The sequence below is a fragment of the Marmota monax genome, unplaced genomic scaffold (genome assembly GCF_021218885.2).
Source record: "Marmota monax isolate L192 unplaced genomic scaffold, Marmota_monax_Labrador192_F-V1.1 WCK01_AAM20220418_F8-fsc00047, whole genome shotgun sequence".
Lineage (NCBI taxonomy): Eukaryota > Metazoa > Chordata > Mammalia > Rodentia > Sciuridae > Marmota > Marmota monax.
This window is the reverse complement of record NW_026692072.1, coordinates 13886433-13905108: the sequence shown is the minus strand read 5'-3', so window position 1 is coordinate 13905108 and position 18676 is coordinate 13886433. Positions and strand designations below refer to the sequence as shown.

The 18676-nt window shown below is 35.1% G+C and overlaps 1 pseudogene; it reads right to left on the bottom strand.

Annotated features, from left to right (window-relative positions):
* Nucleotides 1-5459: 5459 nt before the first annotated feature.
* On the bottom strand, nt 5460-6444 carry LOC124100193 (olfactory receptor 4C15-like; annotated as a pseudogene).
* Nucleotides 6445-18676: the final 12232 nt, after the last annotated feature.

Here is an 18676-nt window from a genome sequence, read left to right as displayed (position 1 = left end):
CACAGGCACACATCCAAACATATTTGAGGACTGCCTGATCACTTTTTGTGAAAAGATGCTTAGTCATTATGAGGGGGAGAAATGGGTGCTACCAATTCATTAGAAAATGATTGTTGGTAAAATCAGGGCCTCTCTTGTGATGTGCAGGGTCAGCCAAATGTTCTTATAGGAATGGTCTTTATATAATCAGCAGGATGTAAAGAATAACAAACAATTTGACTAAAGAATGTATTTTTTAAATTCTTGAAACAGTGTCAGATGTAGTGATTTGTAGATGAAGTGAGCAAACAGGAGGAATGGATCAGAGAATGTGAAGACTCTTCCTGCTGAGTGGGCATGTCTCCATCATGTCCAGGAATCATCTCTTCTTTTTCTCTGCAGAATCTGTTTATGTTGAAATAATGACTCTGAAGCTCCTTTATTACCATTTTAAACTCCGTTTTCATCACACTCAAGCATCCTATCATTTATTGGGCTGCCCAGGGACTCTCTTACATATTCTTTTTTGGTAATGATCACAGACAAAAATACAATGACCAGAGGATGGAAAAAGAGATGTGAACAATAACTCCTTTCTTGTTCATGGAAAATTGAGCATTTAGAATTTTTTAGTACAAGAATAAAACTACACATCTGGTCATATTGTTTCTTGAAACCTTTAGCCTTTTTTTCTGCAACATGGTATTTTAATCACTGCATGCCATAATGTGATATTTGGTGAATGTGTCCACAGCCCTGCAGCCACACACTGCAACTAAAGCAGGAAGAAAGATTAGTCAGATAATTTAAAATCTTGAAAACTTTAATTCACATAATCAGGTTTCCAAATAGACACTCAGACATATTTTTAAAAAAATCATATTGAGAAGTGTGTTATCTCAATGATCAGAATGTACTCTGAAGCTACACTTCCTCCGGTCAAACCACACTCAACTACCCACCAAAGATCTGACGTTCATCCAACCCCTTGACCTTCACCTGTGGAACATCAATGATTCTAAAACCTACCTTTAAGCAATTCTAGGAAAGCTAGACAATTAAAATGTGCAAAGTGTATAGAAGATGTGGCTGTGCACTGTGTGCAACTGGAGTAAATACCATCATTATGACTATTAGTACTGAAACGGTGAAACAGTGTTTTCGTAGACATAATTTTTATTTCTCAAAATGGTAACTTCAGTTATTCACTTACCAATAATACATCTACAATACTATTTTAAACCATGAAATTCTTCTCATGAGTGACATAATTTATAATGGTACCATAGATCATCCTAGTTTTTTCACAATGATTAGAAGATATGAATGACAGCTCCAAATACCTTTAGTAAATATAAAAAATAAAATTAATTTTAAAAGATTGGCATGGGCAGAAAGAAAAATCATAATGCTTTCTTGAACAGATAGAGCAACATGAAAACTCTAATTAAGCAGACTCCATGGTGATAGAAGGAAAATTTGGAAATAAGTTGTCTTCTTAGCTGTAGACCATGATAACAAGGTTAGGAAATTTTTATTTATGTTAATTAGTGAAGGATAAAATTCAGAAGCATAGAAATATGTTAGAGTCTTCATCAAGATATCTGAGAGCAAAAATCACCCTGACTTATTTAATCAAATTTTTCCTTCCTTTAAAACCTAAATTATACAAAATTGGACTTTGAGGTTACCCATAGCAAAGAGCCTACCTCCTTCAGATGCCAGAGAACTACAAAGATATCCATCTTTCTGTTTCCTGCAGTTAGTAATTCAGTTCAAAATACAAGCAGACTCATGGTGGTCCCAAAATAAAGACTGGCATGCATGGCATTCCAAACCTGATGCCTCAATGCCAATGTGTTTCTTATAGAAGACTCAAAAGAGCTTACTCTCAAGTTCTTCTCTGTGGAGTACATAAAAACTAAATATTTTCCCTCAGCTATAAGAGAATAGTTTATATTACTAAATACAGAAATGTTTTGCACAGTGTTTGGTAATCATAAATTCTTTTAAAAAAATGTTCACACAACTTAGTGGCAGAAAAAAAACCTCTCAATTGGGGTGAGAAACCCATGTGATGTTATTGTGAAAATCAGTAGATCATGAAGACCAAATATTCAAGCCAACATATCTAAATTCCAATGTGATAGTCGCCAATCCTAGAATACTTCAAGTAGATTCTCAGAGGGCTTTATGGAGATGCTTATTTTATTTCTCTAAAGAAAGAAAAAAATTCAGGTATTAACTATTCTCTCTTTTCCCACCCTCTCCTATTTTTTTTTTACTTCATTCCTATCATTTGAAGAGAAAAAGTGAGCTGGTACAGTAATGCACACCTGTAATCCCAAGGACTCAGAAGGAAAAGGCAGGGGGATCACAAATTCAAAGCCAGCCTCAGCAAATTAACAAGGCCCTAAGAAACTTAGCAAGACCCTGTTTCAAAATAAAAAAGGAAAAAGAAAAGCGCTGAAGATAGGGCTGAGCGAACCTGCACCCCTGGGTTCAAACCCTGATACCAAAACTAACTAAATAAATGTGTGTGTGTGTGTGTGTGTGTGTGTGTGTGTGTGGTGTGTGTTTGTATACATATACATATGCATTTGAAAATATGATGATTCATAAACATGGTATAATAATTACTACAGTTCTCAAATGAACTGGTTGAGATGCCTACTATGACTTTCAAAGCTCCTTGTACCATAAACCTTTCCACTTTTTCTCCTAGAACTTGAGATCATCCATGTTCCAAGCTAACAATTGTTTTTCCTCCTGAATATATTCCCTGATTGTTCCATGTCTCACACCATCAACCCTTTTTCTACTCTCACCTCCACTTTCCATTTCTGCTGTGGACATAGCACCAGATTAAATACCAGCTTCTCAGAAAAGCCATTCCAGATTGCACCAAGTGGGTAACTTACTTGCTAATGTCATCAAGTATTAAACTGTGTGCATATTTATTGAATCATATAATCTGTAAGATATCATTCTTTCATTTTTACTTCAACATTACTCATCTAAACTATTTTACAATATATTAAAACCATAATGCACAGGTCATGTGAAAGTGAGTGGTAGAGTTTTATAGGGAGCAATCAGAGATCCAGGATGAGAACTTGCATTTTCAAACTCCCTGAAATGACTCTCTTAATACACCACCCCTATGCCATGCAAAGCCCACATTCTAAGCATCCAGGTGGGGCCAATATAAATCTAAGAAACCATAAAAAGATTAGAGAAGAAACCACTGGCCTTTTCATCCTGACTACAGTATTGGATGCAATCTTCAGGATGAGTCAAAAAGAATATCAGTTTATACACATATTTGAAAAATAATGGTGAAAAAATATTTAAATGATTAGAGGACAAGGGGAGGAGTCAGAGCCAAAAGGAAAATGACATTTGTACTAAGAGCCACAGAAGAAAGGTAACCTGGGAATCAGAAATAATATTAACTACAGTGCAAGAGTGAGCCATGATCCATAGTAGACAAAGCATAGTTTAGGAGGGAAAATCTAAATAAGACATTGATAAAGTCAAGAAGGTATCTGACTTATGATTTCACAAAATGTCACTTCTGAATAATATTTTAAAATTAGGATCTTGTTCTATGTGTATTGTCTTCTCTTGGATATCCAGAGACATTTTTTCTTAATTCACACTTTTTACATAATCATAATGTGTTTCTGAAAACTCTTTGAATAATTACAAAAACTATCATTACTAAAATTATAATTAGCATAACATTTTAATGGCCTAAAAGTTGAAAAGATTGAAATGAGCTTCATCATGCCAAAGTAATCAACATAGAAAACAAAATGGAAAACCAAAGCAACCATGGTTTGGGGGAGAATTTTGAATTACTGTTGTTCAATAAACTAGTGGGAATGAAAGGGTTAAGTAGATGTCTTTCAGTATTTGTTTATTCTCCTGCTGAATATTAGTGAATTTTTACCTTGTATATAACTACAAAATCCATGATGAAATAAATGTTGGGCATTAAAATAATTTTAAAATGCTTGAATTTGAGCATATGGTGGAGCAAACATGAATTGGTGTTGGTCAGTGAAACTGGCCAGAATAGTATTTTATTTTATAGCTACATTTCAAATCTTGGCTTCACAGGTTCATAAAGCAATGAAGCCAATCTAGCAGATCCATAATTCATGAGGTAGTTCTTAGGGATAAATGAAGTCAAATATGAGGAACTTGGAAGGCAGAGGGCATGAAGAAGCTACTCCTACTCTGAAGACAGGCAGATGTGAAGAAAGGAAAAGGTGAAGGAGAAGCACACTTGCATGTCTGAGCCTTGTCACACTCTTAGTCTCCTGCAGGACCCCCACATTGTCCAGTTAAGGTTTTAGACTAATAATGTAATACTTGAAGTACATTTTCAGGGGTGAAAATGTACTTCAAGTACATATGCATGTCTATTATGAGAAAGACTACTAATATGGTCTTTTACTTTGAGGGTGGCATGAAAATTTAAGGAGAGGGAAAAAAAGAGAGGTTATTTACTATTTTTATCCATAATACTAAACTGGCATGTCATGAGTGTTTTGTCCGTTTTTTGTTTTTGTTTTTGTTTTTTTGGAATAAATAAATAAATATTAAACTCTCAATAAATTTACTACCTGTTACACTTGGCAACCTGAGACTAATAAAGCATAGTAATAAAACCAAGTATTTTTATAAATTGGAATGATCTCTTTATTGATAATTGCTCAAATGAATGATTTGCACTTGGGAACATGAACTCAGGAAATGAAAATCACCAAGTAAACTGTAGTCAATCCTCTTTTGAAAATCTGCATTTACATCTGGTACTTCTGGTTTCTATTCCCTCTGTGGGAGTGTGGGGAAAGTGTGCCCACTACGCCTGTAGCTTTGACCTGATATACCTAGTAGTGCATTGTCTCAGAAGTTAACTTTGATTGTAATGCTGACCCTCCTGTGGAATAGCTCCAACTTCTCTGCAGTAGCTGATTGGTATGAGGTGGTCACTTGACCCAAGGGACCACTACCATAGGCAGCAGTGGACCAATCAGATGTTATCCTCAAATTCAAGAAGTGTCTCAACTCTAGCATATGATACTGGATCCACATTTAAGATGAAGTGTGCCTTAAAAGAGCATCTCTTTGATATTCTTAAATCCTGATGTTATACATCAGAATCAATGACTTCAGTATCAGAAAACATTCTGATACTGAACATTCTTTTCACTTCAAGTGTTCTAATTTCTAATATTTTCTTCCACAAATATTTTTCTATTTTACAAAGCATAATATGAATGGAAAACATTTTTACAAATTAAATTATTTCCAATTTTTAATAAATTTAAGAAAATATTAAATTGAACTATCTTTAATTTTCATATGACAGCTATTTAGTAGGCAACACTTACTCCCCCCTCAGTATAATGTCATCTTAGAATTATGTAATCTCTTTCCATATAAGGAATATGCCAAAAATTGTCTAACTAAATAATAACTTCTTTATACTCTACATCATACTTTTTGTACTGTAATATAATATATTTATCAGAAACCACCAAGTCTCTTCCACAATTTCCTCATGGCACGTTTCATTTCCTTGTTTCTCAGAGTATAAACCAAAGGATTGAGCAAGGGAGTGAAGACAGTGTAAAACATTTCCACTTCTTTATCAAAAGAGAAGGTAGATGGAGGCCGTGCATATATAAAGATGCATGGGACGAAGAACAAAACCACAACAGTAATGTGAGATCCACAGGTGGACAGAGCTTTCCTCCGCCCTTCAGCACTGTGTTTTCTCAGGGAGAACAAGATGACGCCATAGGAGACCAGCAACAAGGAGAAGTTGATGATGCAGATTAACCCACTGTTGGCGATCACCAAGAGGCCTAGGACACGAGTGTCAGTGCAGGCCAGCTCCAGTAAAGGGTACAACTCACATATGAAATGATCGATGACATTAGAGCCACAAAAGGGAAGGTTGAAAGTGAGCAGAACCAGTGTGATGGCATGCAAGAAGCCACCTATCCAGGACACCCCCACCAGAATGCCACAGAGCCTCCAGTTCATGATGGCAGAGTAGTGCAGAGGCTTGCAAATGGCTACATAGCGGTCATAGGCCATGGCTGAGAGGATAATCACCTCTACCCCACCAAATAAGTGTTCAGTAAAAAGTTGAATCATGCATCCTTCAAACGTGATGACTTTCCTTTTACGAATGGAGTCCACAACCATCTTTGGTGTGATGACAGAGGAGTAGCAGGCATCCAGGAAGGACAGGACAGCCAAGAAGAAGTACATGGGGGAGCCCAGCAGTGCAGGGCTACAAAGGATGGTCACTACAATCAGCATGTTGCCTACAACAGTTGCAATGTAGACCAACAAAAACACAACAAATAATATTTTCTGAATAGTAGGATTTTGTGAAAGCCCCATGAAGATAAATTCAGTTATGAAGCTTTGATTTTTCATGATCTTATGAAATGGTTAACATAAAACTGATGATGTGGTTCTGCAAGTAGAATAAAAATTGCATCAAACTAGTTTTAATAGTAATAGTCACACCAACAAGCTGCTATTTACTTATGATTTATTTTTATACCAGTAATTGAGCCTTGTGGTGTATAAGCACTAAGACACACTGCCAGCTCTTTTTTAATTTTTTGAGACAAAATCTCACTAAGTGTCTTAGGGTCTTGTTAAGTTGCTAAGATCAGCTTTGAACTTGCAATCCTCCTGCCTTCACCTTCTGAGCCTCTGGGATTACAGGAGTATACCACCTGCAGACTACTTATAAGTATTTTAATATTATTGTGAGTAGAGCTTATTGAGTTATTATCACTGAGAACAAAAATGTGACATTTGTTGAATGTAGTTATCAGGGGTCAGAAAATTGAGGTGGGGATGAACTATAGAATACTTCAAAATGTCAGGCTTTTAATAAGGTGAAATGAAAACATGCACATATGTTAAAGAAGAAGAATATTTTTTTTCAAGTGACATTGAAAATTTATTAGTGATTTCCAGGGCAAATGATTAGGAACTATTCTGAAATTAGAAAAAGACAGTGATTTATTAACCATGCCTGCCATAGGAGAGAATAGCATGCCAACTGTTAGTGTAGAAAGTCTTATCTACAAAAGCAAATAGAAAAACATGCACTTTAAAAGGTACTCAAAAATGATGACTACTCCTGCTATGTTTCTTTAAAAATCCAAGTTTAATTGGCCTTTAAATGAATTAACTCATTCTTTAAAAAAAAAAAACTCATGGGAAATTTTCTAGCTCTAAAATATCCATGAAACATATATAGGTATATTGATATTGTTATGTATTATGAAACTCCTGAGAGTTATCTTGATCCCTGCGTGAATTCAAGGCCAGCTCCAGCTCAGAACTCATTGTCTAGAAGCCAGTCTGTGTTAGGTGTTATTATCTCATTCTACCAATTGGAAACTCAAGCTTAAAGACCTTATGTTCAAGTAAACAACAGATGCTTGATATGGGATGTCACACAGCACCTCTGTCCTCATGCCCAAACCAAGTCCTTTCCCCTGGATCAACAGGAAATGGATGGGAATTTTTCTTTTCCAGCAAGGACTTCACTGCAGGTTGATCTTTCTAGAATTTCTGTCCACTTGTAAACTTGAAAACTCTAATTCCCTGTTCATGTTAGAATGAGGCAACTTGGTGAAGGAAATCCAGCAAGTGATGAGGAACGGCCAATCCCCTAAACATGCAAATCAGCAACAACCACCTAGGTAAGGAAGAGAAGAGGTTAACTATCAGCCAAAGTCTAGAGGCTTCATTCATCCTTTGCCAATGCTTACTACAACATGATCCATTCTCATCAGGTATAACTCAAGATAAATATTTCAAATTGATGAAACTATGTCATCAGGCAGAGATGTTCATTTATCTCACCTCCCAGGGTTATCATGAGGTCAAATTTGAAAGTGTGGAAATGTTGCTTATGATAACGGGCCTTTACCAGTTTGTAGTTACTTCTTTATGTACTTCTTACATAAAGAAGCCAGCAGCCTTGCCTGCAGAAATTTCCTCCACAAATCCTCCAGGTAATTACCTGAATTCTTGACATCAGTCCACAAACACAACTTCAAAGAATGAATGAAAGTGTCCTCACCTGCAAGTCACTGAAATATATCAGTGAAATAGCAAATGTGTGTCCATATACTCTTTTCTACATATATATGTAAATAAATATGTATATATGTATACATATATATTACAAAAGATGAAGTATAATGGGTTTTATGCAAGAATAAAACCTCAACTGTGTTTATATCTCCCATTTAGAGTAAGCAGAAACAATTAAATTTTTATAATGAACTAATATATATTGTGTAAATTAATACTTATTTGTTTTCTTTAGTTAATACCATTTTAATTGTGTTCTCAGGTCATTCCTGACCAACATCTGTAATTTGAACTTCATAGCCACTAAAAAGATAACAATATAAATCAAAGTCTGAATGTACATTGGATCCATTGGAAACCACTTATTACAGAATAAAGAATAGCAATGCGTAAACCAGCAGTGTTCATCTTACTCTAGGACCAAAGGAGGAAAGACAGAGAAAGGAGATGCCTAAGCACATCTGGGCCAGATTGTGTAAACCTTGGTTCAAATCCAGATCCTTCTGTTTGTTCTATGGCACAGATCAGGTTATGTAAAATCCTGAAAATTCTTTCAGGCTCAGGTTATATTTCTTCTATTTATGAGTTTTCTATTAATAGGTTTCTTATGAAAATCAGAGAAATGCATAAATATAAAAATATGAGTGTTCATTAGTAGGAATAAATAACATTTTAAAATGCACTGCACTTTTGAATGTCCCTAGTAGCCCCTGATTATGTTATTGTGGACTCAGACCCACCTGTATCCACACCTCCTTCAGACTGCTTCTCTGTGAAAGAAAACCAAATGGAGTAAGAAGTTGAATAAAACAACATAAAACAAACTATGAAAGTCAGCTGATAATTATAGACATCTTATCTCTCCACTTCGGTTTTCTGGGTAGTCTAAGAGCAATATTTCTGGGTAGTCTAAGAGCATAATGGAAATGTTGTTCAAAGTAAACAAACCAACAATAGTGGAAAAATTAGTGAAATATGAATAAAATTTGGTTTTTATTTATAAAAATGTATCTATGTTCTTTCATAAATCGACAAATGCATCCATAATAATGTAAGGTAATAATATTAAGACAAATTGTCTATTCTGCTGGAATTTTACAGAAACTTTATGCAACTTTTTGGTTTATGTAAAATTACTCCAAATGAAAAGTTAATAGAAAGAATTTGTCAGTTTCTTCTATCAAATCACTACAATTCCAGCCTCATTGTCTAACAGCAATTTGCCATTAAACAAAACCCTGTGCCTCCAACTGTCTGACCACAGTGTCGAATACAGAGAAAATTATGAATGTGGGGTTCACAGTAGAAGTCAAAATGAATACAAGAAATACTGACATCACCATTTTTTAGCAGCACAAACATACACAAAGTGAAGTAAAGGGCTGAATAAATCACAAGAATATCAATTTTAATAAAAATTTTTTAAATATAATCTTTTTGACAACAAATTGGCAAATACTTCCAGCTTCTTATATCTGTTTGTATTCTTTCTCTTAATTATCCAAACTCTAAAAATATATAATGAAAGCAAAATGATATGGGCATGTTTTATAATGGAAAATGCTGCAGTAACATAAGAAACAAAAACAAAGCTCAAATATCAATAAGAAACATGTGTGTTTACATCACACCACTGCACTCATATCCCATGATGTATTGAATGAATCCATACTAATGATGTAAGGAAACAAAAGGTAAAATATTTTGCAACATGTTAAGGAAGAACTAAAACATTATAATCACTCACCTCAATTTGCATTGATAGTTTATAAATAGAGTTTTACCATCTGGAAGATAAAAATTATAATGATAGAGTCTTATTTTGCAATAAATGCTTGATTACTAAAAATGAGAATATTTAGAATTGAACATAATTAACAAACACCACACAAGACTCTCCATCATAAGAACAGTTCAGAAAGAGGACTTGAGGTTTGAGAAAAATTCATTTACAAAAGTGTAAGCAACATACTTCCATAACAAGAAATCTTAAATTTATAACGTGGTAAGCTTTACATTAATGGCCCTACCAGAGGCCTAGCACTCCCGCCTTTTATACAATTATTGATATCAGACTTAAGTTCACATTTCCCTGTAGGTAGAAGTTTACTGTGTCTGCATTTGTCCTAGGACATTCTGTGGTCTTTCCCTTTCTCAGAAACCATATCCTCAAATATGCTGTAGCTGCACCTGAGATTGCTGAGGGCCCCTCACAGCATGAGCTGCATGAACCATGGGCACTGCATATCTCCTGGGTAGTCACCTTGAGGAGTGTGCTTCCCTTTACACAACTATGCACACTGTCCACTATTTTCTTTCTATTAATTTTGACAGCAAAATATTTTTAGCACGATTCAGGAAGAAATAAAATTTCTTCCTTAACTGTCAATGACATTCAGACCCAACAAAAAGATTAGTAGTAAGATCATCATTAAAGTACTATTTAGTAATTATATACCAAGCAATAAATTTCATATGCACCTACATGTACATATGTGGGCATATCAGTCACATTTGCATACATTGTTCTAAATGTTGTTATTGCAAACTGAGAGAGAAAAGTCCTATTTGAAATTAGCCTTCCTGTTACTTCTTGAAATAAGCCACAACTTTTTTTGGTTCTTTTAGTTATACTTAACAATTTGATTCATTTGAGATAAACATAAAAGCATGAAATATAATTTGCTGTAATTTGGTCCAAAGTACCTTCCTTTTCCCTCCTTTTCTCTCTCCCCCATTCCTTTTCCTCTGTTCTGCTGATATTTCTGCTATTTACTTGTAGATATTTTTTATTGTATTTTTGATCCAGGGGTATTATTTAGCAACAAAAGATAAATAGCCTAAGAGTTTATATCTTTTTTTGCCCCTCAATTTTGCTATAATTATTTTCTAAATTTTGAAACATATATATATATATATATATATATATATATGACATATAGATTAAAACACAAGTGTATGTGTGTGTGTGTGTAGTGTATGAATGTATATGTATGTGTGTGTCCATATATATATATATATATATATATATATATATATGATTCTGGAATTTTAGAAAAGTCTTTGTTTCCACTGGTGCCCTTCCAGATAAACCCCTGAGACTTCTTTTCTGTTGTCTCAATGCTTTAGCTCATTTTAAGGTAGAGACAAAGACACAGCAGTAAACACTAAAGCAGTTCAGAGCTTAGCCATGTAGATTTTTCTGAACAATTCTGAATAAAACACCTAATGCTATTTATGACATAAAACACACATAGGGACAATTCAGCAGATGAAGTTAAAATCTAAAGGCTGCATTCTGTGGCTTACTCACTCTTTTTTAGGCTTACTGTTTTTCCCTATGCATTTTAGTAGTGTGTTCTTGTAGAAATAGTGAATATTACATTCTTTATCAACAAATCTGTGACTGGTCCTGGGAGACTTAACAGTTACCATATTAAAACATTAGTATTCTATGTATAGCATCTGAAAGGACCACTTTTCATTCTAAACCATCACAGTGGTGCAAACATTAGCAAACAAATGACCTGTGGTCACTTATATGTGGAAGCTAAATGAGCAGATCTCACAGAAATAGAGAGTAGAATCATGATTCCAAGTGGCTGGGAAAATTGGGATGGGAGGACAAAGGATGGTTAATTGGTGCAGTGGTGCTGTTGGATAGAAATCATAACTTCTACTTTAGGATAACCAGGGTTGAAACCAAAATTATTTTATATTTTGCCAAGTCAAATAAATGATAAATGTTTGGGTGACAGGCAAAGCCAATTACCTTGATCTGATCAAACTCTTCCCATAAATATGTACAATCATCACGTGCCATTAAAAGTAAATACCAAAATATTAATGAAAAGTTATGAAATAATCTACATATTTGAAGAGATCTTCCATATTCATTGGGTGCTGCACATCTCCTGGGGCGGTCACCTTGAGAAGTGTGCTTCCTTTTGCAAACTAGGGACTCAATGAAATAGAAATTCTCCCAACTACTCTCACAAAAGAATATGTATCTGATGTGTTTCTAAGTGTTTGGATTTTCCTTGAAAATAAAAATCTGAAAATGCGTCTTATTTTGTTCATTAGAATTAACGTTATCATGCGCCAAATCTCTCTGAAAAACAAAGATGCATTCTAAGAGCTGCTGCTCATTAGACACATGTATTGTGTCAACAATGTACTGTCTGTCCACATGTATTATTTTATTGACTTCCACATCCCTTTAACTTTCAAATATTATAATTCTTTTTCAACATGAATATCCTCAGGTTGTAAAGGTCACACAGTTATACCAAGTGCACAGTTGCTGAAAGACACATTCTGTGCACAGAGCTCAGCACCCCCACTCGACCCACCATTTTAAGCACTGCATCACAATTTGAAATCATCCATGAAAATTCAAAACAGTAAACTATAAATCTCACCATGTGCCAGTTCCTTGAAATTTCTAGTAATGGCCTCTTTTGTTCTCTATGGAGAAATCTTTACTCGTGCTCCCCAAAATGTGACGTCTATATCCAATATTTGCTCAACACCTAAGACAGAGAGGAAGAGCCTCTCTGACAGTCAAAGTCCCCAGTGATCCTCCAGGGAAGTCTCAAGAACAAAGAAACAAAGAGGAGCAAAAGTTCCTCTTGGATTTCCATCTGGACTATAAAGAGGTTTCCATCATAGGTCATGCACCTGTAGAATTACTGTTTGATTCCCCTGAGGGAGAAATTATTCACCAGCATGATGTGCCAAGACACAACTGTGTGTAGGTTTCAATTGCTCAAGTATTTGCAAAGCTTATGTCCCAAGCATTTAGAGGTTTTGTTTTTCTGTTTTCGTGTCTTACTGCTCTTGGGTTTCTATCTGCACAAACTTTCATTTCCCATGATACCAAGAAATAGAGAACTGGGTGTTTGGGCAAAGAATATACTGTCCTTTGCAGAATTCAGACCAAATGTGCATATAGGAAATGTAAAAACAGAGTTCTGTGATACACCATCCATCCACCAGTACATATGGAAAGACATATTTATTAAAGAAAAATAGGAGTACTTATTAAAGAAAAATATTTCACATAAAATATGTGAAGAGGTATACATTATTTGAAATATTACATTTCTGTCAGGAATTGATCTTAAAAAACAATAATTTTAATAACAAATTTAAAGCGGAGATTGAAGGCACTTTTCTCTTTTCATTTGTTTGGAGGATAATATAGCAGACCTAATTAATGTAAAAGAACATAATATGTAAAATGATATTTGAGGAAAACTTAGACATAGCTACTAAAGCTCCCTCACAAGGATGAACACAAACAATTTTATATTTTTTCAATATCTAAATATTGCATCATGTCTAATTTTATGTCTATTCACACTCCACAAAATGTGCCAAATTTAAGTGATTCATGAGAAAGGTACAGACACTAAAGGACTGTCACATCCACAGTCTGTGGACTTAATCACTGAATTCCAAAATGTGATATTAGTTAACTGTCCAAGTCCTGCAGCCACACACTGTAATCAGTAGGAGGAGAGAGTGGTTAGGCAATTTAAAACCTTGCAAACTTCAATTCAGATAATCAGGTTCTCAACTAGATTCTGAAACACACAGATATAACCAGACTGTAAAGTGTGTTATCTCAGTGATCAGCATTGAGTCTGAAGCCACACTGCCTGCTGTCAAACCACACCACACTGCCCACCAGGGATCTGACATTCATCCAGTTCCTTGATCCTCCCCTGTAGAACATAAATGATTCTGAAACCAACCTTGAAGGGACACTACTATGGCTAGATAACTCATTATATGCAAAGCATGGAGAAGATGTGAACGTGCTCAGTGTACAATTAGGGTAATTACATTCATTATGATTGTCAGCTCTGGCTCTCCAAAAAGTGGAATTTCATTATTCAAAATATTGATTTCAACTGTTCACTTTCCTATAATACAGACTCCTGTACAACCGCATTAAAACACTGAATTCCTTTGCTGAGTAACATATGTTATGTTGGTACCATAGATTGTCCTAGTTTTTTTTTCCACAAAGATGAGAAGATAGGAATGACAGATCAAAATAACTTTAGTAAAGATAAAAAAACAAAATGAATTAAAAGTGGATGGCATCTTGAATATTAACATAAATAAAAATGACAATAAAATAGATCTTTGGTTGTGAAAAGGCTCATAACTAGAGATATGAAAAATCAGAGGAGTGAGGGCATTTGTGATAAATGAAACCAAGATATAATGGAAATAAGAAAGAAAATGCTTCAGGGGACAAAAAGATCAATGTGAAATTTCCAGTTAGCCAGTTTCCAATGTCATAGTCAAAGAAAAAATCAATAACAAAACCTGGAAACAAGTTATCCAGATAGGCCATGAAAGTAAGGTTGTGAATTTTGGATGACCTTTTTTAATTTTTTTTTTAGATTTTTTTTGTAGTGGTAGATGGACATCATGCCTTTATTTTATTTATTTTCATATGCGATGCTAAAGATCGAACCCAGAGCCTCACACATGCTAGGTGAGCGCTCAGCCACTGAGCCATGACCCCAGCCGCGAAATTTGGATAAATTTTTCATTAAGCATGTATAAAATTTGGAGGCATAAAAATATGATAGCAGCTTTTCAAGATCGTGTGAGAGCCAAAGAACAAACATCACTCAGAATTGTTTATTTTTTTTATTGGTTGTTCAAAACATTACAAAGCTCTTGACATATCATATTTCATACATTAGATTCAAGTGGGTTATGAACTCCCATTTTTACCCCAATTACAGATTGCAGAATCAAATCGGTTACTCAGAATTGTTTAATAGAATTCCCTCTCTCTCTCTCTCTCTCTCTCTCTCTCTCTTTACCTATGTTTCATACAATTGGACTTAGAAATCATCCATAATGAAGATCCTACACCTTGTCAGAATCCAGATACCCAGTGAAGACATCGATCTTTGCATTCCCTGCATTTAGTAATTGTGGGAAAAATATACAAGCTGAATCATGGTGGTCCCTGTAAAATAAAGACTGGAGTGAGGACATCCCAATTACCATCTATCAGTAGGTTTGGACTTGCCCATTTGTTTCTCATTAAAGGCTCAGAAGAACTTACTATCAAGTGTTATCTGTGGGTATGAGAACACTAACCATCTTTCTTCACCTTTATTAATTAATTAATTAATTAATTTTTATATTATCAGAGTTAGGAAACAAGTTTGCACAGTATTTGGTACTCATATAAAGAGTTGCACGCTGTTTAAGGGCAGACAAAAATCTCCTTCACTTTGAATGAGATACCCTTGGTTTTCGTGAAAATCATTGGAGCTTACAGACCAACCATTCAGGCTGAGATGTTACAAATCCCATCGTGATAATCATCAAACCTATAATCCTTCAAGTAAATCCTCCCAGGCTTTTATTGAGATGCTTATTTGATTTCTCTAGAGAAGGAGAAAATTCAGGTAATACGAATTCTCATCACTTTTTCAACTACTCCCAGCTTTTTACTTCCTTTCTATCACTTGAAAAGTAAAAGAGGGCAGTTAAAATATGATTCTTAAACATAATGAAATAATTACTGCAGATTCCAGATGCACTGTTTGAGATGCTCACCATGACTTTCAAAGCTGCCTGCACCACCATCTGCCTTTCCACTTGTCCTCCTAGAACTTGAGCTCAACCATGTTTCAGGCTAACAACTGCTGTCCCTCCTGAATATATTCCCTGATCACTCCCTGTCTCACACCATCAACCCTTCCTCTGCTCTCACCTCCACTCTCCATTCCTACTCTGTACACAGCACCAATTGAAATACCAGCTCCTCAGAAATGCCTTCCCATATTGCACCACACAAGCAACTTATTTGATAGTTTTCCACTATTAAAATGTGTATGTGTGAAATGAATCATATAATCTCTAAATGTATCATTGTCTCCTTTTTGCTTTGACAATTTTTATTTATAAGATTTTAAAATATACCTTCTCTGCCCAGAGCAGGCTAAACTGGGTGATAAGTGTTTTGTTGAGAGAAGTCAGAGATCCAGGATAAGAACCTGAGACTTCAAACTTCATGAAATGGCTCTCTAATACAACACCTCACATGCCACACTAAGCCCCACAGTCCAAACCATCTAGGGAGAGCAAACATAAATTCAAGAAACCATGGACAATTAAGAGAGAAAAATGTATATGTTCATGAAATTTCTTGACTAATAAAAATGGGTTCAATCTTCAGGATGCCTCAAAGAGAATATGTGTATTTAAAAATAATAGTGAACAAAATATTTAAATATTTAGAGGAGAAGGAAAGGAGTGAGAGCAAAAGGAAAATAATGACATTTTCCCTTACAGCCACAAAAGAAAGATAATCTGGGAATCAGACAGGGTAATGCCCATAATATAAGAGTGAGCCAGGATCCATGGTAAAGACAGAGTAGTTTGAGAAGGACAACTATTGCAAGATGGCAAATGAAGTAAAAAAAAAAGTATCTGACTTATGATTTCACAAAATTTCATTTCTGAATAATTTTTAAAATTAGGATTTTGTTCTGTATTTTCTTCATTCATATATCCAGACGTTTTTCTATATTCACACTTTTTACATTACCACATCATGTTGCTGAAAACTCTTTGAATAGCTACAGAAAGTGTAACAGGTGGACTTAGTGTTACTACAACTACATATGTACATTTACATTGCCTCAAAGATAAAAATATTGGAATATGCTTCATCATACCTAAGCTAAGGCACATAGAAAACAAAATGGAGAGCTAAAGCAATACTCATTTTTAAGAGAATTTTAATTTATTCTGTTCATCAAACCAGTAGGAATGATAAAAGTTGGGTAGATGCTTTTCATAGTTATTTATTCCTCTACTTAATGTTAGTGGATTTTCTCCTTGTATGTAACTACATAGCCCACAATTAAGTGTTAAGTATTAAAATAATGATAATATGTTTGAGTTTTCGAGTGTATGATGCATCAGACAAGAATTTTGGTATTGGTTAGTGCAATCTGGATAGAATAGTGTTTTACTTTTTATCTTCATTTCAAATCTTGCCTTCACAGGTTCATAAAGCAATGGAGCCAAACTAGCAGATCCAGAGACCTCTTAAGCTTGTTCTTAGGAATAAATGGACTTCACTAACAGGACCTTGGAAGGCAGAGGACATGAAGAAGGTACCCCTGATTTGAGGATAGGCTGTTGTGAAGCAAGGGAAACACATGTCTAAGCCTTGACACAGTCTTGGTCTGTTGAACACCCACATAGTCCAGGTGGCATTTTAGACTATATTCTTAATCTTTCATGGACTTTCTCAGGGGTGATCAGTGAAATTACACAAAATGAAAACTAATGTCATATACTCTTCTACTTTGGGGGTGGCATGTAAGATTAAAGAGAGGCAGGGAAAAAAATAAGATGATTTGCTCACAATACTCAACTGGCATATCATCAGTGTTGATTTGTCAAGGGAAACTTTAATATTTTACTGTAAATAAATTTATCCCCCGGGACACATGACAACCTGATGCCGCAGTCCGGCTGCAGCAAAATAACCGGGGGGTGACAAACAACTTGTGTACATTGATACAGCAGGAGTGGGAGTCATTTATTGTAGGACAGGAGGGGTATATATACATTCCACACAGCTTATCTTAATTAACATAAACTAGATACAGCAGTCAACCAATAAGGAATCTCCACACTTAATGGCTCACTGGTGTCACCCCACAAACCATTCCCTCTGCAAAATGCCAGGCGCCATCTTGACTTGTTTACAGACTCTAACAACCTGAGATTAACAAAATAGAAATGACCACATAATATTTCTAAATTTGAATGATCTCATTAGAAAATCAGGAATGAAGACTTTGGGATTATAAAAAGAAAATCAAAGATTAATGGAAATGAGAAATAAAATTCTTCCTAAGACAAACTGAAGATTACTATAAATACCTCCTTAGCCAAATTTCAAAGTCACAGTAGAAAAGATTTGAAAAGTAAGATTTCCACCTAGCCAGAGGTTATAAAAACCAACTTAAAAAGGTGAGAAATGTTTTCTTTGGTAAAGTTCACTCCTCTGCACTTTTTCATTTTCTTCCTCTTCTTTCCTCTTAAAATCTTAAAGGAAAAGTGAGCACTTAAAAAATATTGTGATTTATAAGTATAATGTAGTGATTACTCTGATTGCAAATGCAGTGTTGGAGATATTCATTCTGACTTTCAAAGCCTCTAACCTCATGCTATCATCTTGTTTTCCACCTGCCCTCCCAGAGTTTCTATTCATCTGTGCTCAAGTCACACCCAACACATCATGTTCTTCATAAACACACCTGGAAAGTCTCATTCTCTAAGTGTTCCTTATCTCACAGTGTCTGATAACATTTCTTTTGCTGTGATCGTTTGCTATAATCTCCACTTTTCATTTTTAACTATGGACTGAAATAAGTAAAAGTAGCCTCACCTCAGTAAGTGTCCCTGATTACTTGTCACAAGCCATCAGTGAGCTGTGTGCACTGTTGAACATTGAAGCCTACCAAGGGGATAAGTCTGGCAC